This window comes from Poecile atricapillus, chromosome 5 (assembly GCF_030490865.1).
Source record: "Poecile atricapillus isolate bPoeAtr1 chromosome 5, bPoeAtr1.hap1, whole genome shotgun sequence".
In the NCBI taxonomy this organism is placed as follows: Eukaryota; Metazoa; Chordata; class Aves; order Passeriformes; family Paridae; genus Poecile; species Poecile atricapillus.
Genome location: NC_081253.1, coordinates 18698612 through 18725794, shown reverse-complemented (window position 1 = coordinate 18725794; position 27183 = coordinate 18698612). Strand labels below are relative to the sequence as shown.

Sequence of the window (27183 nt, the reverse complement as noted above, 5' to 3'; positions counted from 1 at the left end):
GTTTACATCTTATCTAAAAGATTATGAATAGATAAAAAAAAGATTTTTTTCATCTCTCATATAATCTCCAAATGAATAATCAAGAACAATGTGAAGCAAAGGGCAGTGGGTGAAATTCTTAGACATCTTAAGCCAGTGGGAATTGTATCATTGACTTTAGTGGGACCAATATTTTAACTTACACATTGAAATTCCAACCCTTATGAAAATGCCACAGGCAGATCATTAATCATAACCATGTGGGGTTACACTAGTACAAAACCTTACATTGACTTCTGATGTGAAAATTATTGTTTTATTTGTACCTGTGGGAGGGTGTGTGGATAGTACTCAGAAAAAAGTTAAATTAAAATGGGGCTTCTTATTTAGGATGGAAAATATATGCTGATTGCAGCAAGAAGTAATTATTTTTTGTTTTTTTTAGAGAAATACAGTTATGATCCACAGCCCAAGCCTGAACCTAAAAATATTACCTTAATTTCTTCATATGTCCTACAGCTCTTATATCAACAGCCATTACTTTAAGGTTAAGACACAGACAATGCTAGATATGGAATTAATTTTAAATTACCACTGTTCACAAATATGCTAAATCTTTGAAGTGAAAGTATGCACTTTTGCAAAAGAACTATGAAATTCCATTAGCGATTTGGAAGCATTTCCTGCTGATAGCCAAAACATTACAAGGGAATACCAAGTAACTTCTGAATCACAGGCTTCATTCTTGATTTTCCATTGCAAATTTTTGAGGTACAAACTAGATGACTTTCAGTTTTATAAAAGTACTTTAAAATACTTTATTGGATACTAATAGTAATTACACTATTTCTGTAACTGCCAAGCTATAAAGCTGGGAGAATAATAATTACAAAAATAAATGCATAGAAAATTAAGAGAGTATCTCCATAGTTTTTCAAACTGAATTTTTACTATGCTATTTTTCTAATGAATTTTCTATTACTGCTTTTAATATTAAACAGATTCTTAGAAAGTATGATGATCAGAATGATATAATTATCCAGGATGACAGACTGAACTTTGAAAGATAAGGATGGCTTACACAGTATTGTTTGTTTCCAAACTTGAAACAAAAAAAAAAAAAGATCTTGAATATGCTTTGCAGGCTAAAAAGATATATCCTAGGGAAAATATTTCTTCTGTTAAACAGAGATGGAGTAAGAATGCTCAGATATAAAAATAAGTTCTTCTCCACCAAATTGTAACTATTTACAGCATTCTAAATTTCTATTATAATATTCAAATAAAATAATCTAATTCACTGAAAAAGTAGTCAAATACACATAATTTTGTCATATGTTTTGAAAATTTTAGGTCAGTTTTGAACTGTTTCCAAATGCATGAGGAGACTGTCAACCTATTATAGGAAAGCAGACAAGAAAAAATTATTCTAGTGTAGCTATATGAAATCCTTTGAGGGGATATAAAGTAAAATACAGCCAAATACTATGGGTGACTAGTCAGTCAGAAAAAGTGCATTTATCTCTTATTTTGTCTACAGATTCACCTACAATCATCATCACTCAACCTCTTCACTTACACTCAGTTGTAAAAATAGCTTTCAGCCTGAAAAACTGACACAGACAGAAGAATGAAACTTGCTTGGTGATTCTATGATTTTAAAAGGATATTATGTAAAATTTCTAACACCAGTGGAAGGAAAGCAGTCTTCATTCTGCCTCACTTCTTCAGGCAGTAATAAGTGTTGTAATTGGTTTTGTCCTTAGTTCATGATCATTTCTGCTACCAAAAAAGAAGAGAATGGTGACAGAGATATTGTGCCATTGTGCTCTCATTCATGAGTATAGATGCAGGACTCATACTGTTATTCAAGTACAAAATGCTTTAGCCATGAACCAATAGAGGAAGATGTATACAGTGAGGACCATTTCAAAACGTGGCAGCAGTGTTTCACCATTGTCAACCAGATAGTGAAATGTCATCAAGTAGGAATAGTAAGAAGCAGATAAGATATATTCAAGTACCCAAAACAACCCGTGGGACAAAAGTTCTTTGCTGTTTAGGTAATGTTGCTTCTCTCCAAACATGTTACTACTCCTAAAAAATGGCCACAGGGCAAAAAAAAATCAGGCAGAAAGCAGCATTTTAATTTTGATGCAGGTAATACAGTACTTCCAAGAGATGTTTGTGCTGCAGTTGAACTCCCTCTTTGGAATGCTGCTCAGGCAGCTGGTGTATCCTGCCACTGCAGCCATGCTCATCCATCAAACTCAAGGAAAAGGCCTCTGAGATTTCAGTCTGGTGGCTTAGGTGCAGACCCAGCTTCATGGATGTGATACAGCTCTTAGGTAATGTTACCTCCTACTCTAACACATTAGCACAATTACTTTAAAATATACTGTATTTGAACATTTTTATGGTTGGCCATAGAAGTTAAGCACAGATATTACAGTGTTATCATTCTGAACCATGGCATTGACCTTCTAGAAGAATTTGGGTAATTCACATAACAGCATATAGAGGCTGCTTCAATCTTCATGCAGGAATTACATGATAGTTACACCATAAAAAAAATTGCTTTTGTAGATTTTCAGTAGTATGTTTCAAAATAGTCTCCTGTGAAACAGTCTTTCTGTGCTGTTGCTTACTTGTTGCTTTTTTTTGATTGCTATGTTAAACAAAAAACAGACATCAGCAAGATACACAATTAAAATGACTACCTAAAAGGGGATTACTTTAAAGGAGGATTAAGAGAGGGGGATTCTAAATCTAGCTAAATAAATAAGGACTACAAATGTAACCCAGTGCATTCATTTATCTCATTGGCAGACATAATGTAGCAGCCAGCTGAGTAATGTTGAAATGTTTTCCTATATTGTGCACTTTATCAGATGTATGCTAAAGAATTCAAGCTCTATCCAGTGTCACCTTATGCACTGTGTTTGTGCAACTAGCCTGAAGAAAGGGTATTTGGGAAGTGAATCTATAAGCTTTGTTGTAAAAAATCTCTGCATCTTTCTGCCCTTCATTAACTGGAATTTACCATGGATATACTGATTGAAATAGGGAAGACTGTGAATAATTTTGATGACTAATTCAACTAATGCTCGACTAGCTTTAGATTTCTTTCTGTTCTGTCACATTATTTCACCTCTGTGTATGGCCATGCCATCTCCTCTGCAATTCTGGATATACATGGCTTCCCTACCACTCTACCTTGTCTGCTTTATCTTCCCAAGGTTGTGTCAATAGTAAAAGCCAAGAATTCATAAAGATACAATTAGTTCTAGCATAGAAATAGCCATAGAAGACATCAATCTGTGTACTGCTTTTGGATAATGTGCTGCTATGGGGTAAATGGCTCAGTATTATCTCTTTAAAGCAATACTGAAAAAAGTGCAGCTATATTCTTACTGTCATCCAAACTCATGTCACTGTGTGTCTGAATTGCCTGTCCTGCTGTTCAGAATTTCTGTCTATGTAAAAGATGAGGAAAGAGAAGTCACAGTGATTTGAGAGGTTCATGTGAATAGAACTGGCCACCCATATCCAATCTGGAAACTGGGGTAGCCACCAAGATTGATTTCTTCCAAGCATGCTTCTGTCAGTAGGAGAGGACAGCCTGAAAAACACTCCCCTGCTATTTGTGAAGAGCTATCAGAGCCCCATGCTCAGCTGAAAAAGCTTTGAAAAGCAAACTAGCTGTGCTACATATCAGAGGGAAGCAGAAGGCAGCAGCAGTTACCTTTGAAACTTTTGACTCTAGGAGGGCATTTTTGATAGCAGAACTCAGAAGCAAAATACTTGATGAAGTATTTTGATTTGCCTTTTGCTTTTTCTTTTGATTCCTATATTGTAAATTACAAGATAAAAGAATGAACTAAAAGATATAACCAGCCCATCAATAAATGAGATGCAGGGATCCTGCTGCTGACATTGCTACCTGTGTTTTTCCTCCATTCTGGCAAACAGATTGGCAAAGCCTTTAGTTAGCATTAAATTCATCTGGATAGTTTAAAAGACTCCATGACGATTAATTAGCTCAGGACCCATTCCAAACTTATGCAAGCATGAAACAGTTGCACAATGTCTAAGAATGAAGATTCCTGAGGAATAAAAGTAATTTAATCCTGACATTCAAAAAACATGGAATGGCTTTATTCCCAAAGACAATTTCCTTAATAGCCTAGTAGCTGTGAACCACTGTAGTCTGTGGATTTGAAATCCAATTTTCTTCCTTTTAATTGTTACATAACCGTAGCAACAGGTCATATAGTCTTTCCTTTCTTTTCTTCCATGGCCAATAAACCAGAATATATTTACAGTGATGACTTAAGTGCCTTAAGTAACATCCAGGTCACTCAGCTGAAACCAGAACCGATGGAAGATGGAACTGAAAACAGCACTTCTAGATGTCTTTCCTTTTGCAAAGTTTCCTTTCAGAAGAGGGATCTCAGGCTGTTTCATCTTGCACTCTATGTCTTTAAATCTGAACTATCTGAAAAATTATATGCCTATTTTATATGAATACTTAGATACTCATTGTCATATAAACCATGCTCAATATATAAATGAAGCTGTATAACATCAACATCATAAGGGCATTTCCAGTGGGGTTTTTTAATATGGAAACAACAGAACTTAACGTATTATGGCTTTATATATTATTTTCCCCTTTGAATGAGATACAAACTTCAAGTATTTCTGGCAGCCCTGTCCCGTCTAGATGCTCTGGTTGCTAATGACTCCTGCACTCAGATTTACTTTTATTAAATCAAATCTGGCTAAGATTTGTCTTATATTAAAAAAATCACTGTGAGGACGGAAGGGAAGCAAAAACAGTAGTGAAATAATTTTTCCTGATAACCTGAAGAAATAAGCCTTAAAACAATGTATGGTGATTGACTTGTGTACCTTCTTCTTTGTTCTTGGTGTCTTTGAAAACCTCTCACATTTTCATATCCTGGTGACAACAGGGATCTTTTCTGTTGACTTGCTAGCAAGAAGCTGTATGTCCAACACTTAGGAAATACAAGCTTGAAAATTTCTTTCCCCTCCTTATTCTTCCTGTACCTTAGAGCTTCTGGGAAACCCTTGCTGCAGAGATCCTTCCTGTCTGATTATATCAGCATAAACTTCTTAGGCAGGTCAGAAGGGAGCAATTTTTCAGTTAAGATATGTGAAGTGATATATTTCCTTGGTGTATGGGGGCTGTGACCTAAATTTTGACATTTTAATTTTTTACTATTCATCTGTTTTACATGGGAAGCTCATGTATTCAAGTAATTTCTAAACAATGTGGGTTCTGATGTTGGAATGAAATGTGGTTTTTCTGGTTCATTAAGTATTGTTTCTGCTTACATAGCAGTTATCAATGATGAAGTCTTGCCAAAATTCTACTGGAGACTGACAGTCTTGCATGATGTTCCTAAACATGCTTAGCATGTCCTTCTTGTTTGGAAAGACACCAGCATGAATATAATTTCTAATTTGGATGTGTGATGTGCTGAAGTTAATGGAAAGCTGTGTGTGTTTTGCAACACTCAAAAGTCTTAAAATAAGCCTTTAATGTAGCCCTTTAAAATAACACTTTAAGTATCAATTCAAACTAAAACCATATGCTAATCTATATTTGTAACTGTTTTTCATAAGACCATATGCAGAGATATTGAACCAAAAAAACATAACAACAAATATATCTGTGTGCTTAGTTGCTGGGGTATTAGAAACAGCATTTTTGGTTTATGTTAGTTTAGCATTTATTCTTGCAATCTCTTTTCTGTAACATGTATTTTTGCTTCAAAAGGTACCAGTAAAACACTGAACACTCTTTTTTTTTGTGAATTTTTTTACCCTGTAGGTAGCCCATGAAGCTTTGGTGAGACAGTTTTTGTGAGACTATACAAAGAATAGATTGTGTAGAATTTTTGTGAGCCCCTGGTTCAGAAGGTCAGTGTTGAAATTCTACTCCATTTCACAAATGTATGGCCGTATGCTGCCATCTGTCTGTTCTGCAGCTGGGAGTTAATAGTGAACTGTTAATGTTATGTTCCAAATTGCAGCTATTTTTTGTGTTTCTGAAAAGCTGTTAAGACTTCTGATTGATTATTTTATCTTGTTTTTAAACAGTTTTTTGGTCTGCTTTGGTTCTTTGTGGGAAAGTAAACTGCAAGGCTGAAAGGTTTGACGTCTCTAAACAGGTGATTTTTTCTCTCCAAAACACGAAACAATGTCACTCTTACACTTTTTATAGAATGAAAGAAAAACTGAATTAGTGTTGTCTGTGGTATCTGTCATTCTCAGAAATCTTACTGTGTCAATGTAGCACCAAATTAAACATGCTATGAAATGTTAATTCAAGCCAAATCCAGTGATGTGCTTATTATTAACTCATTTACTGTAAAACTCTTGAGACTGAATTGGGACTGACTAGCAACCTACAAATTTTGTACATTAAAGACTATTACACATTATTATTGTGAAAAGATTGTAAAGGAAGAAAGAAATTGCATGTTGTAGTTAAAACCCAGTTTGAAACTAAGATGCAGATGGTTGCTCACTCTTCTCTGTGCTTGCCCACCTGGTGGGGAGGAGAATTGGGAAAAAAAACAAAATTCGCAGGTTAGATAAGAACAGTTTAAAAATGGGAAAAATTAAAATAACATTAATTATAATAATAACAATGAGAAAACAATAATATTGCTTAATTGATATTTGTTAATAATAATTGTCCTGAAAATGAGAGAGAGAGAGAGAGAGAGAGAGAGAGGAGAACAAAACCAGTTGCTCAGCGCCTGCTGATGGATGCCCAGCCCATCCCCGAGCAGTGATCAGCCCCTCCCAGCCGACTCCCCCAGTTTCTGTCCCGAGTGTGCCCTCCCCTGCTGTGGGATATCCCTTTGGCCTGTCTGGGTCAGCTGTCCCCAGCTCCTCCTGCAGCCTCTCACCGACAGAGCATGGGAAACTGAAAAGTCCTTGACTATGGGTAAGCACCACTTAGCAACAACCAAAACAACAGTGCTTTGTATTGGAAAAATTGATTTCATATTAAATTGGGAGCATAGCAATGAACCAGCCACTATGAAAAAATTAAGTCTATCCCAGCCAAAACTCAGACATGGCACAATATTACTTTATCGTTTTCTCATAATATATGATATTACATATAATATACAAGATTGGCACTGCAAGCTTTATAAATTTATTCAATTTTTTTTGCAGAAGTTAATATTTGAATCTTACTTAGATTCCATTTTGTCCATTTGAAGTTACAGTATGTGACCAAGGTACGTGACCAAGGTACATGACCAAGTACACAGTGAAACTATTTATTGTGTTGTATAGTTCACATCGCATCTGTTAGACCATGTCAACAGCAAGAAACAATTTGAAAATTTCAAATTAGAAAAATAGATAATTTGACAAATTTTCAAGCTTATCAATTTCAACCTTGAAATTGCCAATATTGTCTTTAATATGTATTACTTATAATTGTATTGTGTTTTAGTGAATTCATGTCTTCAAAAAATAAGAAATTAAGATATGTACTTTTCAGGCAAGAATACTAGCTTTTGTAGATCCTGTGTCCGAGATTTTTATTTACACTCCAGACTATTTAATCTAAAGAAAAGGTGTTTGTTATTCAAATAATAAACATTTACAGATCTGCTTCAGACATTGATTTTTTTATCTAAGCCCTAGATAACCCCTTCAGGTTAAAAGCAAAGTTGTTTGTTATTGCAATAATCAAAAAGAATAATAGGTACATTTTCTAAAATGGGAAGGTAACTTGGCAAACTGTGCATATATTTCTGTGTAGTCAGCCATTTCATGACAGTAAAACAAATCAAGAGAATATGTATTTTATAAAATGCTGTTTCATTATTATTTAAGCTATAATTTTCCCACATAAACAGCATTGTGCAGTTTACCCATACGCAAAAATATTTGTAAAATGGAGTGATTAATGGAGGGTCATAATTGACATCAAAGTGTAGGGGAATGAATTCTATGTCATTATGTTCCTGTGAGGAATATGAAGGTAATAAAAATAAACATTTCTGTGGAGGTTTTTTTTGGGACTTGTGCTGTAAATAGTATTGCTAAACTAAATACACAGTTTGTTTTTAATTAGCAAATTAAACAGAGTTTTTAATTTTGATTTCTTTTATATGGGAATTATCAATTAACATGTATGTTTTTCAGTAAAGACTGGTTTTGTTTCAAAATAGTTCTGCTTCCTGCAAATAACACAACCAAGTTGTCAAAGCATCTTGATCATTACTGGTTTAGAAGAAGATCATTTATTAAATACAGGATTAAATATAGTAGGTTTGTTGTGTTTAATATATTTTTTTCTTTCCAAGTGGATAATGTTCCTTATGTTTCCAATATAGGCATTATTAAAATTCACAACAGAGACCTGTAAACCCTGCAGAAATGTTATTCAAAACCAACTTAAACGGTATAATTTTAACTAATTTTTTACAAACCATACTTTTAGAGGTACTCACCCAATAACTCTTTCTCAGTGTATTTTTTCATGAAAATCATGTGAAAGGTATTTCTTTTCTAGTTAGAGCTTGATTCAGAATACAATACCTCTATCAATAATAGTTTAAGCAGTCGCTTGAGTGTCTTCAGTTTTTAAACAGCTGCACAGTCAATTTCACTCAGTATAAAAGTATCCATCATCAGATAGTCCATTCTTGTTAAACAAACAGTGGATGTTATACAGCCTGAATAGCTGGGAGGGTAAATCACATAATCAAAATGTGATTCTAAATAATATGGCTCATCTGAAGCTGCTTAATCCTATCTTCTGAGGCCATTGCAACAAAAATGATGATTGTATTGTATTTATCAAAGCCACTGAGAGTTGTACTATTTTTCTATAGAGATTATGTGCTTTTTTTGTTCCAGGTCTTATTTGGTAAATCTGTGAGTAAAATTGCATTCTTTCTGCTCAGTAGATTCTGCATGTAGTACTACTTAAAGTTACTGTAAAAACTCAAGAACGTGTCCAGCACAGAAGTCTGAATGAGAACTTGAAGGATTGATTCCTGGTTCCATGATCTCAGTGAAGATTCTTGCATCCTTAGCCTTGTCTTTATCTGTTCTTCATTTCTAGGTTGCCTTCTTCACAAAGCTGTCTAAGCAGTCTTAGATGTGGTTGTAGTTGTCAATGCAGTGTTCTGCAGTTTAGGGATCACAGCCGTACTAAGAGATGAGTAGTGGATTTTTTTTTGCTTTTTCCTAGGATCAGAAACTCTGCTAGTAGATTTTCATTGGTGCTAGGAATTAAATCAGTAGAAGGAGTTATTAAGATGAAATGAAATGAGACAGACTAAATTTCATACCCATGGTATGAAGGCTTCACATTTCTTCATAAGGCTTCACAATTTCTGGGTCTTCTTTTTGATTCAGAGTGAAAACATTCCCAGCAGAATGAAATTTTAAAAGACTGACCAGATTTATTTTGAAGTCATCTTGATTTGTGTTCTCTAAAAGGCTCCCAATGACATGGATTTTTTTTTCTCCTCCTATCTTCTACCAAAAGGACTGTGAATTATTCCTTAATTTTCCTTCCAGTCTTCCTTCTGGTTTGTCCCCTCGAACTTGTTCCACAGAGTTTTCCTTCCGCCTAAGTACTGCAACTTCTTTCTTTCATGATGCAACCAGCTACTTATACTGAATTGAATTAAGATTAGTAAATGATACTGTTTAATGTTCTTATAAATGTGTAAAATTTTATCTGTGAAAATAATACAGTTTCACTGATCAGAGGAATTTATCTTCTAGTACCAGGAACTCTCTGATTTGTGTGTGACAGAAGTCCACAAAACAGATCAAAGTGCTGTTTTGTTCAGAATGCTTGAATGGATCTTTCTGCACGAGAAAAGAAAGGAAAAAAAAAATAGAAAAAGGATCTGTTTTCAGCTAACTGTATTTCAGCAATCATAGTCCTTTGATATTAATCTGGATGCTCAGGCTCTCCAGCAACAGAGCAATCCCCTTTGAGGATCTAACTGTCCTCATAACACAAATGCTCCATTTATTTTTGTTTGGTTTTAGCCTCTGAAACAAAAGCTAGGCTAGAAAGCCCTTGCTAGAAAGAAAATTCCTGCTGGAGAGGGACTGGTAATAAACAGTGTCTCATTAAGTTTCCCCAAGACTTTCATCTTGCAGTTACTAGTGGAAAACTCAAAACAGGTCACAACTCTCCTACGCGCAAGCCTTTAAAAGTGTAATCCATTTATAAAAAGGACTTGGTTACTTCTACTTTAATGTGGGAACTCTCTTTGTCTCACAACCTGTGAGTCTGCTTTCCATCTATTTGTATGCTTCTCTCTGAAAGGGTGAGACCAGTTTAATGGTGAATGAGTGTTCTTGTCAGGCTTTCCAGTTGCTGAGCACTCCTAAACGCAAAGCAAGATGATGAACAGATGGAAGTTTAGGTCTGCTATATGAAGGTTAGTACTCTGGCCTGATGATATTGGATGGACTGGAATAATTAGTGCAACAAACAAACAAAAATAGCCCAGTTGTACTTTAACTTTGTTGGAACCAGAATGGTTGTGCCATCAATGTGACTCATCTGGTGATGTGATAAGAATAAACAGTCATGTCAATATGGAATATGTTATACCTGACAGGCACGTAAAAGAAGATAAAGTTCACATTTGGTAGATGCTATTAGTAAATCCTCACAGGCACCATTTAGCCAATCCCCTGCCATATGGCTTCCTGTCCTACTGCCTGAACTGAGTGAGAATTTTGACTGTTCATTGCTGGAGAGAGGAAAGGCATAAGCCAAGACAGGGCTATCTCTTCCCTGTCTTCATTCTCTCACCTTCCTCCAAATTTTATAGCATGCCTTTCAGCTCACCTGTCAAATTCCTGTTATTTTTATCTTTCATGTTTATATAGATAAGGTGTGTAATCCATCTCTGCTACTGGAAAATAAGATGCTACTCATCTCTGGGTAAGTAGGTCAAATTTGGATTTTTATGACCACTGACAATCTCTTCATGGCTCTGTTGTTGTACTCCTGTCAGCTGCAATGCACGTGTGGAAGCACTCAAGGTAACATTAAAGATAGATGGGATAATCACTGCAACCTGCTGCTGCACTGAGATGTAGTGCCACTGCCTTCTCAGTGCAGGTCAGCTTCCAGTGGGCACACAAAGCAGCATTTATGTCTTTGATCTCAGGTTTGAATGAGAAAGTATTGAGGCTGAATGACCTGTCTGCCCAATCTCCCCCCTTATCCTGGAGAGAAGGAAAGCTTGGTTTGCTGTAAATCTGAGTTTTCCATCTTCAGGAAAATCAGTCCAATGCCTTGCAAGACAAATAAGAGCTCTGTGGAAGTACATGAAGTAAATACACTTCATAAAGTACAGAAAATAAATTAAATGCATTATTAATGGCTGGTTTTGGCCTCATGGGTGACGTGTTTTGCACTTTCTTCTTTCTTGAGGAAAAGGGAAAAAGTTACCATGTAACAAATAATTTGTTTCCTATTTATAGTAATAATAGTTATAAGTTTCTTAGACTACTAATATTTTTCTTTCCTTTTAATGTAAATACTGTATTACACATGTGGTTGTCTACCAGGTGTTAATAGTCATATTTTTTAACAAAGGTGTAACAAGGATAATGATGGAAAAAAATACACAGAAGGAAACCAAATACAGTGTGCCATCTATTACAAATTTTTGAGTCTCAGGTGTCAATTGTTGCTGGTCTTACTCATTGTAGACATATTTTCCTATTTTAAATACTCCTAAAATACTCAAAGTTCCCTAAAACTTACTTATTTTTGGAGCTGAAAGAAGAGCCCCAGCCAGTTATTTTGTATTCCTATAGCAAGAGGGAAACTTATCAAGGAGTCTAGAAAAGGTGATGGTCTTAGAATTATAAACACTAGTATAGTAAATATTGTTAGTAAATAAATGCCATTTTTCTCTACCAAATATGGTTCTAAATATTTCTAATTTTCAGTTATATTTAATTTGGGCCATTTAAAATAACTGTGTGCACCTTGGTCTAGTGAGAGCGGAATGTGGAAGAGAAATCAGGCTAAATAAATATTGAGACAGAGAAAAGTAATTAATAGTACTCTGCTAAAAAAAAGTTAGAAAAGGTAAGAGAAGCATCTAAAGAAACTATTACTCAGCTTAACACATCAGGACATGAATTTCCTTTCATTTGACATATTTTCTGGCAGCAAATGGCAGCTATTGGCATTAATAATCCTTAATAGGATATTAGCTTGGGTGAAAATCATTTTCCATGAAAAATTGGTAATTCTATTCCTAAAATTCATCAGAGACAACCTGCATCTTCTGGAAACAATGCAAAATAATCTCTGACACTAAAATTTATGATTAAAAATTAATTAACAGTTCAAGATCAAGTAGTTGAACTTCATTCTTATGTAAAAAAAATTTGCAGTACATTTACTATTCTATTCACATAGTATGTTTAAAGTTTTCTCTTCTGTTAATTGTCTGTGACTTAAAGCATGGAAGTGACTGTCAATTTTTTAATTTTCTTCTTAAATCACTGATGTGTTTCTTTGAACTACTGCTATTCAACAGAAGTGAATCAGGGAGTGATTAAGAGAGGTTCCCCTTGGTATTTCATAGGAATGGCTGAAGTGTCTTATCAAAAGTAAGCTACAGTACATAAATTAGGAGTAATCATGTACTCCTCAGTGAAGCTGCATATTAAATAAGATCAGATTCTAAATGTACAGGGAAACAGACAAGGAAATGGCTACAAATCAGACTTCATTTTAAGGAAAGAAACAGTGAATGTAGTATCTATGTAGAGCTCTCTTAACTACAGATTAAAAAAATCAGAAAAAATAGTAGAACCTTTTGAAATTCAACAAAAGCAAATGCAAGGCCTTCACCTTGGGAGGAATAACCCCATGCACCAGCACAGGCTCGGGGCTGACGTGCTGGAAAGCGGCTCTGCAGAGAAGGACCTGGAGGTCCTGGTGGACAAGGAGCTGTCCATGAGCCAGCAGTGGCCAAGAGATCATGAGTGTCCTGAGGTGCATTAGGAAGAGCACTGCCAGCAGTTGAAGAGTGGTGATCCTGCCCCTCTGCTCTGCCCTGGTGAGGCACATCTGAAGTGCTGTGTCCAGTTCTGGGCTCCTCAGGACCAGAGGGACATGGGGGTTCTGGAGCGGGTCCAGCAAAGGACTACGAAGGTGAGCAGGGGCCTGGGGCACCTCACTCCCAAGGAGAGGCTGAGGGAGCTGGGCCTGTTCAGCCTGGACAGGACTCAGAGGGGACCTCATCAGTGTCAGTAAATGTCTGAGGGGAGGCTGTCAGGGGGATGGATCCAGGCTCTGCTCAGCACTGCCCAGCAGGACAGGGGGCAGTGGGCAGAAACTGATGCACAGGAAGTTCCACATGAACACAGGGAAGAACTTCATTGTGAGGGTGCCTGGGCACTGGGACAGGTTGCCCAGAGAGGCTGTGGAGTCTCCTTCTCTAGAGATACTCAAAAGCTGGCTACAAGCCACTACAATCCCAGTAGTGTGCTCTAGGGCACCCTGCTTGAGCAGGCAGGCTGACCACAGGAGGAGATGACCTCCAGTGGTCCCTTCCAGCCTTACCCATTCTGTGATCCATAGTGGACTTGGCAATGTGTTTACTGGTTTGCTACAAAGGAATGGTGCATCTTCAGTGTTATGTACAGAAAATGCTGGTAAATACTTTTCATAGTGCCATAGAATTGTAGAATGGTTTGCATTGGAAGGGACCTTTAAGATCATATAGTTCCAAACCCCCCTGCCATGGGCAGGGACACCTCCCACTAGACCAGGTCAGAGCCCCATCGAACCCGGCCTTAAACACTGCCAGGGTTGGGGCAGTTAGTAACTTTTTCTCTCACAATACTCTCCAGAGGGCTTTCTTCCCTCCTAAATCGTTTTAGACAGGCTTGTCTTAAAATACATTCTGCTGTTAGGTGAGGGTTCCCTCTTATGGAGACTGTGAGCACACAGTCCTGGTGATTCCGAGGCTTTTTAGTGGGCTTAGTAGACTTGGTTTATTTTACAAAACAGCACGGTAGGCACAATAACTACAGCAGGCAGACAATTAACAAAATGTTTAATTTAGAAAACAGAGACTTCCATTGAAGTAATCACTTTGTTTCTTCATAGTATGGTCCTTTGAAAATCTCTCTCTTTATGGAAGTTTTGCTTTTGATTTCAATAAAAATTAAATTTCTCTTTCAATTTCAGGTATAAATTGTGCAAGTACAATTAAAACTGGTGGAGGCAAAAAATTGTCAAAATATAGGGAAAAAGACAGTAAATATGAATGGTTAGGTTGAGACTTGATTTAAATAAAAAATTTTGAAAAGCACCTAATCCCCACCCACGTTAATTTTCAATATTAATTTATTAGCACTTATTTAGGTTTTAAGAGAGAATACAGATATACATTTCATATATGTGAAGTATATCCAGCTTCATCTGCATTACTATGTGTGTTTTCATATTGGAAAATGAGAAATGCTTACATTGATGTGTCTGTGAAATGGAGATTTCTACAAACTCATTTTATGAGTAGAAATATTCTCTTAATTATGTAGTAAAAAATATTTATTATTAAATACATATTTCTTTGTTTTCTTTCTACTCTAAAAGTGCTTATAAAATGGCAGTTAAAATGCTGGTTTTTCTGGTCTTTTATATGCCATCCTCTCAGAGGTAACAGATGTCACAGACATACACAGCAAAAAAAGCAGAAGATTTTTCTTCTGGACATATCAGGATGTGACTGGAAAGATACATGCAAAATCCATGTTATATCCAGGTGTGAGATTTGATGCTCGCCTTAAGGACAAACTAATCAGCTGTGATACTGAAATACTGTATTAATATTTCTATTAATATTAAAAATGAAACAGAATTATTTAGATATTAGTGTGCAAATGAATTGCTTACCCAAACAAAAGGTTTAAACAAAATATAATCTTCTGCAAAATACACTTTTCCATCCACTTTGCCTCATCTTGTTCTATTGTGAAATGGCAAAATAATGTGTTTCAAAAGTAAAATCAATAATCAAATGTTGCAAGCATCAAGCTATCCAGTGATGTTTTGCACTAAATCCTTGGTTTGATCTCTCTACCGTGTTGGCTTAGTCACTCATACTGAAACCAAACACCAAGCAATAGAAAAGATGTTTCAAAGTACTAATTTTCTTTAAAATTTCCTATAGTCAACAAGAAGTCAAGAAGTTCAATTCAGCCTTCTGTAAACAAGGTGCGGCAGTTCCAGTAAAATAAGACAGATAAACCAATATGCAAATTCTTGAGCAGGAAGTTGGAGACCACTATTGGTGGGCAGGTGAAAGAGTGGTAGCAGTACATTGATTCCCTTAATTCAAACCTTTGTCTTGAAACAGTGTTTTCTGTGCATCCTCTGAGGCCACTGACACTGCAGCCAGTGAGACCTTTCAGATACTGCTTCTAGGGTGCTTTGGAATGGGGGCACTACAGGAAAATTTGTAATTGGAAATTTTGACTGCTGCTTATTTTTTCATTTTTTTGTTTTTTACAGTTAGAGAATTTCATAGCCACATTCTGATTCATTAGCAGATTTTAAAATATCTTAATACGTCACTGATAATAGTCCACTATTCCTTTAGTTCAAGCCAGTGGTAAATATACTGTGGAGGAGCAGAGGAATCACATGGAGCAACACATTCCTTTCTGCAATTAATAAGCAGTTGGGTGAAACAGCACTTCAGAACACTGCGCTTTTGGCTTTATGGCTAATTATCTACATACTATGTATTTTGGGACATATATTGTCTATAATAATATTGACTCATTTCATTGAGAAACATCTTGCAAATGGCTTATCTTAAAATACAGAATATGTGGTAAAGGAAAGTCAGGAGAAGATAGACAATGTAATGCCAGAAAGAAACACCTAACTGGACAATATCAGTAGTGAAGTCTGATGGTACAATTTTAATAGAAAAAATTAAAGCTACTAATTAAGAGGAAAGGAAGATTAAAATAAATACATGTTAAAAAATGCCAATGATTTTTTTTTTTTTGACTGTTGAGGAAGTTGCTGATCTTGAAGCACTGCAGAGACATCAGTGAAGCAGTCCTGAGACAGCAATATTTCATTACTGACAGAAAGAAGGATTGCTGGAGAGGAAAATAGAATCATTTTAATTTCCCAGATATCCAATCCTTGTGATGAGACCATGACATTAATACAAGCACTGTGACTTTAACATGGCCAAATGCCAAGCCAAGACATTCTGAAACCAATTATTGACCGTCTCCTTGCTGATCATGGTCATGAATAAAAAGTTAGCAGATTACATGGTATAATGTTCTTCAGTGGGCAGAGGGTGTTCTGTTATTCAGGATGATCTATTGTAAGCAGCTAAGTAGAAAAGGAACTAGAGGACTAAACATGCCAAAAACTGTGTCTTAGCTTTTGGAGAAAAGATGCTGTTAACAACTGCAGTGATTTCCATCCTGTAAATACTTCTATATGGGTAATTTATATCAAGATAGGTATTAGACATTTTTCTTCCAATATCTTTATATTCAGAACGTTTGTATCCATGCTTTACTTCTCTCATATATAGGATTAATGAGATTATAAATAGTGTCATCACTGTTCTGCTTCAGGTGGCAGTGCAGCTGTTGAGGTATGTACTGATTACAAAGCCATATCCACTTTGAACACTGAGTGGCGCTATCATATTAAACATTGCAATTCACTCTTCCTTGGAAACAGGTTGTACCACCTGATAAACCCCATTACTTTTCACTTATTAGATTGCAGTTACAGTTATGGTCCTAGTAATAATGGTGGTTTCACTGATTATTATTATTATTATTATTATTATTATTATTATTATTATTATTATTATTATTATTATTTTGTGCATCACTGAAACTTTGTGAAATCAGAGACCAAATAAGTAAAGTAGCTGTAGTGTACTCAATTGTCTGTGCAATTCTAGCATTGAGTAATTGCAGCCAAGTAATGAATTGCAGTAGATGTTTTTATATAAACAGATGAAAAACAGGACTTCTGTGTAGGGATGCTTTTGAATTACCTATTTCAATTTAATATAACAAATTACATATTTAGTATTAATTTAGCATTCTGTGTCGTAAAAAAATCTATTGGTTGTATAATGCATATTCATTTTAAAAGCACTGTCATTATTTGCTGACTATATTCATTCTAAGGAATATCACAGGGCTGTATGTCCCTAAGACAGGCATGACTATTCCAGTAATATATAAGGAGATATTACAGATTTCAACATAGACAAGACATTCAGAAAGTAGGTGCACATCATCACTAAAATGTGGAAATGATGAAGAGAAGAAAAAATTTGGAAATAACATTGAAAAAGGGGGAAACTCCCTTTATGTAAATTGAGTTTTGGGAGATGATGAAAAAATAAAATTTTCCTCTGCATTTGATCTCTTTCAGTTTAATATTCAATTTTAAATGCTTGCAGAAATCAAAAGGATTTCATTTGTAGTCACCGAAATCAGGTGTCTCCTGTACTAAGTTACAGCTTCTTAAAATATATATTATCAAATAGTGTTACAATAACAATACTGCAAGGAATGATTTTTGGTTTTAATTTAAATGCATGTACTCAAGGAGCTGGTTTCTTGCAGCCAGTCTGGAATAATATGGATACTGTTTCAAGCACGTTCCATATGGCTGCGTGCTGCTACTAAATCAGGTAATGGGAAAATGGCTTAAGTGTGCTATAGAAACTTGTGAGCAGCTGCCTCTGTTAAAATAATAGAAGTGAAGAGGAAAAGGACTTCTTAGCATCTCCTCCTCCCTGTCATGGTATGCTAGTGCTGCATCAAGAAAACTGAGGTTTTGGGCAAGAAAACGTGAGCACAGAAATCAGATCACATAAGAACATTTTCAAATGTGCTTATGAGCTTTGATAATTTATTTTCTAAAAGAGGTGAAGATTTATTTCTAAAGATTGGGAAAACAATTGAAATTACAGAATAGGCGTTCTGTTTTGACAGATATGGTATATATGGAATTTTCATATTTTGTTGTCAAAACTATATTGTGTTACCCTTCCCTGCTCTGCAGCAGTAGGGAATTCAAGGTATTTCCAGTGACTTTTATGGTCTTACGCTATGACCACAGATAAAGCCTACAGCTGTGACCTATTTATACAGCCCTCAAGGTGCACCAAAGCTTTATGAACATTTGAACAAGGGAATCGATGCAGACAATGTGGCCAGGCCACAGCAGGAGGCCTTCAGGAATAAGGAAGCACCGATTGTGAAAAGTGCTGGGAAGCAGTGGTAAGCTGGCATTTCACCTTAGGGACGAAGCATTTTAACTTAGGCTTAGCTGTGGCTTTAGTTGCAGCTAGTGATCTGTAAGGGGCTTAGATACACATTGTAAGAATGATGCTCTGTGGCTCTTACGCTTAGTGCTCATCAGGTGCCAATTTCCCCATAAAATCTGCACGGAATTATTCTGTTGTCCACATCCAAAAGACAGCGGGACATATTTATTCACTAAACAAGAACATAACTCCTCAGAGACACTTCATGGAGTAATGTATCACATAAAACACCTGTTCTCTCACTGAGCTGCAAACTAGCTTGTTTTTCATTGCAGGTTTCAAAGAGAGATTCATAATTAGAGTTAGTCATCAGTAGAAAAAACACACACATAAATGCTTGTAAAAGCTCAAATGTAGTATATTACTACCTTGAATTACAGCCAAGGACAACATGACTTCCTCTCTGAAGCCCGTTCTCTGCGCGCTCCCCGCGCTTTTCCCGCGCGCTCCCCGCGCGCTCCCCGCGCTTTCCCCGCGCTTTCCCCGCGCGCTCCCCGCGCTTTCCCCGCGCGCTCCCCGCGCGCTCCTCGCTCCCGGCCGGGCGGTGCCCGCGGTCCCCGCCAGGGGGCGCTGCGGCGGCGGCGGGCGCGGCCGCTCTGGGCGGGGCCGGGCGGGGCTCTCCGGGCGCGGAGCCGAGCGGAGCGGAGCGGCTGGACAGACGGACAGACGGACGGACAGACAGAGAGACGGCACCTACCTGTGGCATGGGAGAGGTGAGTGGGGCCTTCCCCGGCGGGTTCAGGGGTCTTGCCCGGACTTGGGTCTATCTAAGCTGCCTGGACTCTCCCTGGAGGTGGGCTGGAGCACTGGAGTAACAGTAGGTGGGGTATTCCGTTGAGTCTCTCGTCTCTTCGCTTTTCTCTTTCCCATCCCCGCGGTATCGGAGCTTTCTCTTTTTTCTCTCTCTCGCTCTTTTTTTCTTTTTCTTCCCCCCCCCCCCCCCCTTATATTTATTTATGTATTTATTTACCTGGCATTAGCATTTGGGGAGGTGTTTTACCAACAAGTTTCAGGTTCTCCTCCAGCTTGTTAAGTTCTCTCCTGTGCACCCACCAAGTGAAAAGAAAATTCTGTGCGGTCCCACTTGGTACCTCTGCCGTAACAAAGAAAACATATTCTTCCTAATTTACTGTGAAATGTAGTTTGCTGATGTGTAGGTGGAGCAGGGTGAGCTCTAGATGGAGGATTTTCCTCTGTGTCATCATGTCCCCTTGGTTGCTAAGCAGTGGTGACCACATCTGTGGAAAGATGGAAGAAGCACAGAGGAGAGAGCAACAGGAGAAGCCAGGAAGAACAGCAGAATCTCCTCTCATGCACCCTTATCTGCTGGGTATTCTTGTAGAGAATTAACACCAATGCATTAATCTTTCTTATGCACCTGTTTCATTAACTCTAAACTTCTGGCATTCCAGCTTTCAATTAAGGTGCAGGAAAGTTATTTTGGTCAACCAAATTGGTTTGTCATGACTTTTATACAAAGAGAAGACTTTTATACAGAGAGGTCGTTTATAGAAGTGCGCTATGTGCTTCCCATAAGTGGCACTGCTTCAGCCTCAAAAAAAAAAAGTCTTGATAGAAAAAAAAACATTGTGGGAACAATCCTTACATGAAAGTGTGTGGCGATTTATGAATAGGAAGCTTTTAGTCACAACAGAAGCTTTCCCCCTTTCCCCCTTTCCCCATTTACCCTTCCTTGTGTAAAATCAGATTTTGTTGTTTAACTTGAGGACTCCTATGTATTTAAGATTTCTTTGTTCACCAAAATATCTCAGTTTCTCGGTTGTAATAAAAAACCTTCTAGTCTGAATGGGATGTAAAAAGTGAAATTAAGTTGTGGAAGGGTAGATTTAATGTTGTTTTTCTCAGTTGAACTTGTTGAGCTTGAGCAAATATGTGCATTGGATTTTTTAACAACAACAACAAAAGCAACATAAAAAACCAAAAGAAGGACCCAACCAACCAAAAAAAAAACCCAAAACAACAAAAATCAAAGAAAACCCCCAAATGAAAACAAAACCACCCACCAACCACGCCCCCCCCCCCCCCCCCAAAACTGTGGTACTATATGACATGTTTGTATAGCACCACACCATTAAGGTGTGAATTGTCATATGGAATGAAAGGCAGTTCTGACACTGCCATTTTCATGTCAGTTGTATGTGTGTCTAAACATTTTTCAGGTTTTAAGTGGCCCAAAGATTTACTTTTGTTACAATCTGCTCAGTTGCTGTGTTGTTGTTGCTGTTTGCCAAACACAGCTGTTGTAGGCAAATAGGAGGAATCGATCCTGTGTGCTGGCTCTGATCTCACTGTGAGAGACACAGCAGCCTCTTGGCTGGTCCTGATGGAAAAGGGTGTGTCAGGGTGGGAAAGCAGAGCTCTTGTGTGCATCACACAGAGAGATTCGGGATGGTCAGAGGTGTGTACAAGATGCTGCAAGATCTGCCAAGGGCCATGTTGGCCATTAGCCAGTCCAAGGGCTTTCATGTCACCCACCACTTCACCCCCACTCCTCTGTGTTGAGAGTTCAAGACGAAGGTTTCATGTAGGCTCTTGTTACTTTCTTCTTTCTTATCTATATTTAAAAATACTGTGTTTTTTAACTGGCCATCGAAAGGTGTATTTAGCTAAAGTCTATACAAGTGCAGACTGCAGACTTAATGAAAATACAAGTTCTGTGTAAACCTTAGGCTTTGATAATTTTATATTATTCCTAAGAGATACAAAAGCAAACATTGCCCTTTCCATATTTAAAATATTATTCAGTATTTGCAGATGAAATTCAACAGAGAGAAATGGAAGTTGGTAAATTGGGTTGTTGATTTTAAAACTGCACACGTGAAAAGAAATGCTAAGTGCAGATAAATAATATAAGACATGAACAATTTTATGGGTTTTTAATCAGATTTTGTTAGCCTAAGGTTTTATTACCAGCAGTACAATGTGATATTGACAGCTTTTGCCTTCAATATTTTATTGTAAGACTTGTTGCTCTTATTTGAGGCAAAGATGCAGCTTTGAAGTAATGTTGAAAAACACTTTGTTTTTCTTCATGTAAGTAAATATAATTTATTGTTAATACATACTCACTACGAATAAGCAGTGCCAGCATATAGAAGACATTCCATCTTATTCCAGTCCAAAGAAAAATAATGTTTCTGGACCTAATCCTTCAAGAATATGTGTCCTCGTTTAATTAGTTTATAGGGACACTGAGCTGGGTGCCTTCTGCAGCATGTCCTTTGGGTCTGCACAAGTGCATGTAATCCAGAACACATGGAGACAGAACTGGTATAATTTAATCTTCAAAAATGTTTTCTTTTCCTGTTGAAATAAATTGTAAACTCAGCCCAGGACAAGGATGTATTTATCAATAATAATCACAGATGTCATGCTCCTTAGAGAGGGTTGAGTCATCCCTAATGATGAGTGATTGCACTGGCTGAAGCACTTGTGCTCAAAGCACACTGCTACCAGGGCAGATTTTCCATTAATTGTCTTGTTCCTCTTGTTAAGGTTTCTGTCACCATTAACTAGTTGATTTCTAGATGGGAGATTAACTCTTTCTCAGATTTTTAAGTACAGGTTGCATTTTCTCCTGTGATGCAATAAGTTCAGTATAGTTTTCTTAAAGCTGTGGAAAAAATCCATTTTAGAAGTTCAGTATCAAAGCAGAAGTTTAAAAGAAAAATTAAGTCATCTTGTATGCAGTTGTTTTGTACTAGACAAAGTCCCTCCCCTCAACAGAAATTTGAATGTATTTTCATATGTGAAAAGATAGATTTAATACAGTTATTTCCGTAGAAGTTCTGTAATGTTTTCTATGAGGACTGGGCTCTCTGAAAATCTCACCATGAAATTTTCTTGCCTACAATTTAATATGTTAAATAAGGAAGAACAGCAACAATGCTCCAGCAGGCCTCTTTTGTGCACTTTTGTGACGTATTTGTGACATACATTAAATGGGATTCCCTTCTGTAGCTAAAGCTTTAATTGATTCTTGGGTTATTGCTGTGTTGATGAAACCAGTGATGTATAGATCGAGGCCTGGGATTTTTTTTAGCTTGAAATGATAGCTTTCTCAGATGATGCATATGCAGAATTATCATCCAGTATTATCCTGTATGTTTGGGTTTAAAAGGCTTATTTGAAGTTGCCATAGCTTAGTGGGGCCTGAGTGGCCAAGAGACCTAAAGTGTCTCTCTGTGCCCTTGCAGTGTTACCTGCTGCTGCAGTGGGGCTGGAGCAATGTTCTCTAGCAGCTGTGTGTGTGCTGGGGCCCCTCAGCGCTGGTGCTGTGCACAGGTACTTGCCAGCATACAGAGATGATGCCACTTATGCTGCACACAAAGCAGGAGCTGGCAGGTCATAGCTAGCTTTTGATTGTTTTGGGTGCTCCCAAGACCCCACCAAGTTCTGGGACAAAGCAGGCAACCCCTTTGTGTTAGACTCCCTGTTTGACTTTGTGTCTGGACAACTGTGATTCACTGACCACATTATCCTGGTGTGAAAATGAGTAGATAATCATTGATGGTATATTACAGAGGAGAAATAACCGAATACAAGCACAATCTTGGCGCTCACTTTGATTTAAAGTGCATGTAACTTTACAAGGCTTTTATAGATACTGATTTGCCTTGCTACAGTATCATTGATAAGGGTTTTTTGTGCCTTAAGTGTGAAATATAAAATCCTACTGTGTTCATTATTATATCTCCAGGTTTCCTGAATGTATAATATATGTCTTAAAATATTTACAACATCCCTGGGAAGTATTTTGCCTGACTATTTTTACTGTGTATAAAAAAATTATATACCAGGGGTTAGGCTATTACAGGTTGTATAAAGGTTGCATCTTCCCTTAACTCCTACATTTGCTGTATTTCTTTTCTTTCCACAATTTCTTTAGTAATTCTTGACTGTTTCACACCTCACCTCCCTTACCATAGTCACCCTTTCCTTCTGATATATCCACCCCCACCCCAACTGCCTCCAACCACTGCACTGATTTCCCTCCCAGGTGAGACACAGTTTTTCTGTTCTCATGCTCCATGTGTAGAAGAAATGTTTGATCAGGCAGCAGCCAGGAAGGAGCTTTTTGTTTCTAGTATCCAAATAATTAATGTGAATAATCTTCTTGACCTGGCTTGCTCAGCTAGCATGCAAATTCTTTGTAATAATGAGAAATGTGCCTTCTGAGCAGCTGGGCAGCCAGTGAGGAAATGTTTATTTTGAAGGTGTGCCACCTCGTTGGGACCTGTGCTTCTTTTCCCTTAATCTGTCGGTGGCTTCTCTGGGACCTGCTGCCTGGGAGCTGCACATTTGCTCAGCATTGAGATTGTGGTTGTTCAACAAGAGGTGTGTTTTTATGTGCTCAGCTTTTGTATCTCCACTCTGATTCTGTCTGGGAACCCTTCTCTTACACCAAGGTTTACATTCAAGAGAAAAATTCAAAGGAAATTAAATAAATTAAATTACTTGAAAATATGCAGTACTTTCAGTGTCAGTAGGATGTATAGCCAGATTAATTGGTACAATAAGAGAGAGAAGAAAGCATTTAGAATGTGTTCTTCTACAATTTGTTTATAAAAGCTCTGCAGCATTCTGTTGAAAAAAAAACCCTGATTTGCTATTTGTTTTATTCATCTGGTGCACTGGGTGTTTTAAAGTCTTAAGGTTTTTTCCTACCTAGATAGTTGGTGGGGGAAAGAGAGGGTCATTATCTGAGAGCTGAATTACTGGATGGAGTATTTCTAGTATTGATTTGTCTTTGATTACATACAGGCCAACCAAGGCAGGAGGAAGGAGGGGGGGATGGTTTGAACAGCTGGCACAGTGAAGTGGTACTTAATGAGGAAAATAAAGTGAAGGCACTACTTAGACAAATGTGTCCATAGAACGACCAGTGGAGACAAAGGGACTTCATTTTTAGAATCTCCTCATATTAAGTGTGGCATGAAGGTGACTGCTTTCCATAGAAATCCATCAAAATCTGAGAGGTCTTTATGACAATAGGGACCTCAGGTTCAGCAGTCAGAGGGATCTCATCCAGGAATAGAGCCCCTTACTGGCTAGGATATATCAGTTTTCATGGTGTAGTTTTTTGTTCTTCTATCCCAGTCAAAAGACAGTTTCTTTTCTGTTACAGTATTTCTGCTTTGGGAGTTGTACTCCAGCTTTTGTGTAGTGGTGGTACTGACTTGTGTTGAACTTCTGTTGATCTCCTGGTCTGTCTTAGAGGATATAAGAGTGAAGCTTGCTTTACCTCTCCCTGCAGACAATCCTGTTAGGTACTAATGGTCTTGATCAATACAGCCTGGATTTCTTCCATAGTCTACTCAAGAGATTTCCAGGCATGTAAATACATGACATAGTGGACTTCTGTGTTAGATGATTTTGAGTTCTGTATTATATACCACTTCCATTAAGAAAAATATATTAATTAACTTACATTTGGATTCAGATCCTATTTCTTGAAGCTTATTTTTCTGTTTGTAGGTTAACTGATGTATTTTTAAGGAGTTACTACATTTTCCCTTGTTAAAAAGATTATACAGGTCTTTTTATAAACAGAGCTCTTGACTTACTCTCAAGTTACTCACTTCATTAATAATATGACCCTCAGTTTTGGTGGGAAAATTTACTTTAAATCTGGACTGATGCCTTGCACAACTTTTAAAGAATTTATAAGGATGTAAAACCAATGAGAATTTTTATGATAATTTTCCTTTACAGTCTTAATGATTTAAATTCTATTTTATGTCTTTCAAGTGATCAATTTTCAGTTCTTTTTGTAAGGCAAAGACTGTCATAATCAAGAAGAGATTTAAGATGTTTTAGAGATAATATTTGATAATACTTTGTAGAAGTTTCTGTGGTCTAATAAATATTATTTTTTAAATTAGATTTTATAAATTTAATGAGAGTCCTTTTGACTTGGGTACCTAACATTCATGATCACCTATTTTTTCTTTCTTTCCTTGATTCTCCTTCCATCTGGTCACTGGAGGCATATTTTATTTTTTTATCTTGTTAAATCTTTGTACTGTCACTAAATTCAATCAGAGCTCTCTCCTTCTTTGTAGTGAAGATACTACTTCATGAATGATGAAAAAGAACAAAATTACAGCCTTCAGAAAATAATAAGGATGATCTTCACGTTTTTCTGTTAAAAATCTGTTCTCAGTCAGATTGAGGGCAATGTTCCTCCCATCTTTGGGCAAGTGTGTGAAATGATAGTAGCGTAGTATATTGCAAATAATTTGAGAGATGTAAATGTATTTACCAGCAAATCAACTGGGCACAAAATCCTTTTTTCATGTTTTTTGCATCATGGCGATGTGTGCTCGCTGGTATCCTTTGATGGAGATGGGTGTCTAATTGAAGAAGTCTCTAGTAATTGTTTTTCCAGAAATGGTGTTTTAGTGCCATTCCTCTTGCTTCTTTTACATTGTGAATTTTCTGGCTCTTTTCTAAAGGTTGTGGCATTATGTTTATAATGGGTATGTATTTGCTTCTAGTTTTAGAAAGTTGTACATGAATTTGAAGATATTAATTGCTTTTGTTTTCTTAAACTCATAGAGCTGTGTCTTTGGCTAAGCTGAAAAGAGTGATGTACACTTCTGGAAATCTAAGAGATGCAAAGAAGTGAAGGGGAAGGAATGCAGGCACAGACTAATAGGATATTCCCCTCTCCTGATGCATACTTGATTAAATTATTTATTCCTACTCTGTGACTGGGAAGGATGAAACGCAGAAATTTTTGAAGCTGAATGTCATTCCACAGTGCTGACAAAGTACAGTTTCTCTGGTGGTCTGGACTGAAACAGCTGTTTTCTTCTTGTCTGAAATAGAAAATGGCAGAGTATTATTTGAAAGACAGAAAATTACTTTTTTTAAGCCAACTGCTGCACTTTATATCCTACTCTTTTAATGACTGCTTCCTGTGACTGCCTCGCAGTTCTGTTTTATATTGCACAACCACAATGTAATTAATCACTTTCTGCAGCAAGATAGCAATTCAGGCAAAGACTCCCTTGTTATAGGGAACTGTATACTATTGCACATTTTCAGGAAAAGTTGTGTGCCTACAGCAAGGAACAAGGTTAGATTTACTTTCTTAGTTTTGGTTGGGTTTTACTGGTTTTTAGGGGTGGGTGGGGGGAGGGAGGATATTTTCGTTCTGTGTCCCCTGCATGCTCATGACTACTTTGAGTTGTTGTTGCTGTAGGTACATTTGTATATGTGTATATTTGCAGCTCTATAAACATCTGCCTGTAGGTTGCCTATTCTCATCGGGCGCTTTGTTGTACAAAGTAAATGATTATCAAGTGTAATTTCTGAAAGTATTCCTAAAGGCTCTAGATTTTATGATGGACACTGATAACTATCATGACTTCTTCAGATGTTTCCTGTGCTGATCTTGCAGTAGTAATAAAAGTGCTTTCATGTCTGGGAGGTGGAGCCTTGAATGGTCAAAAAGGTATTTAACTCTCTGCGCTGGGGACAGGGACAAGCCTTTCATCAGGGGCACGCAGGGACATCTTTCACCCCTTCAGGTTGTTCAAAGCCCTGTCCAGCCTGATGTGTTGAACCACACCAAGGGTCCGGGTGGGTTTGTTCAGAAGGGTTATGGGTTACTGAATTCAAAGCAGGTGATTCCAAGCCAGTAGACGGTTCTGTGACTTCTGAATAAGCATTTTTGGCAGACACATTTCTCTGCAGTTCTTTTTCCTCTATCATGTGGCACACCCTGATAAGGCAGTGTAAATTTAGCAGATTTTTTTTTTATATAGTC

General features: G+C 37.2%; 1 protein-coding gene across 1 annotated transcript in view; it reads left to right on the top strand.

Moving 5' to 3' along the window:
* Positions 1–27183, top strand: part of LOC131579668 (sodium channel protein type 2 subunit alpha-like) — a 140063-nt gene that overhangs the window by 56753 nt on the left and 56127 nt on the right. The window contains exons 10-11 of the mRNA XM_058839953.1: positions 2140–2327; positions 5840–5928. The gene's annotated coding sequence lies outside the window, so the exon portion shown is untranslated. The remainder of the gene's footprint in view (positions 1–2139; positions 2328–5839; positions 5929–27183) is intronic.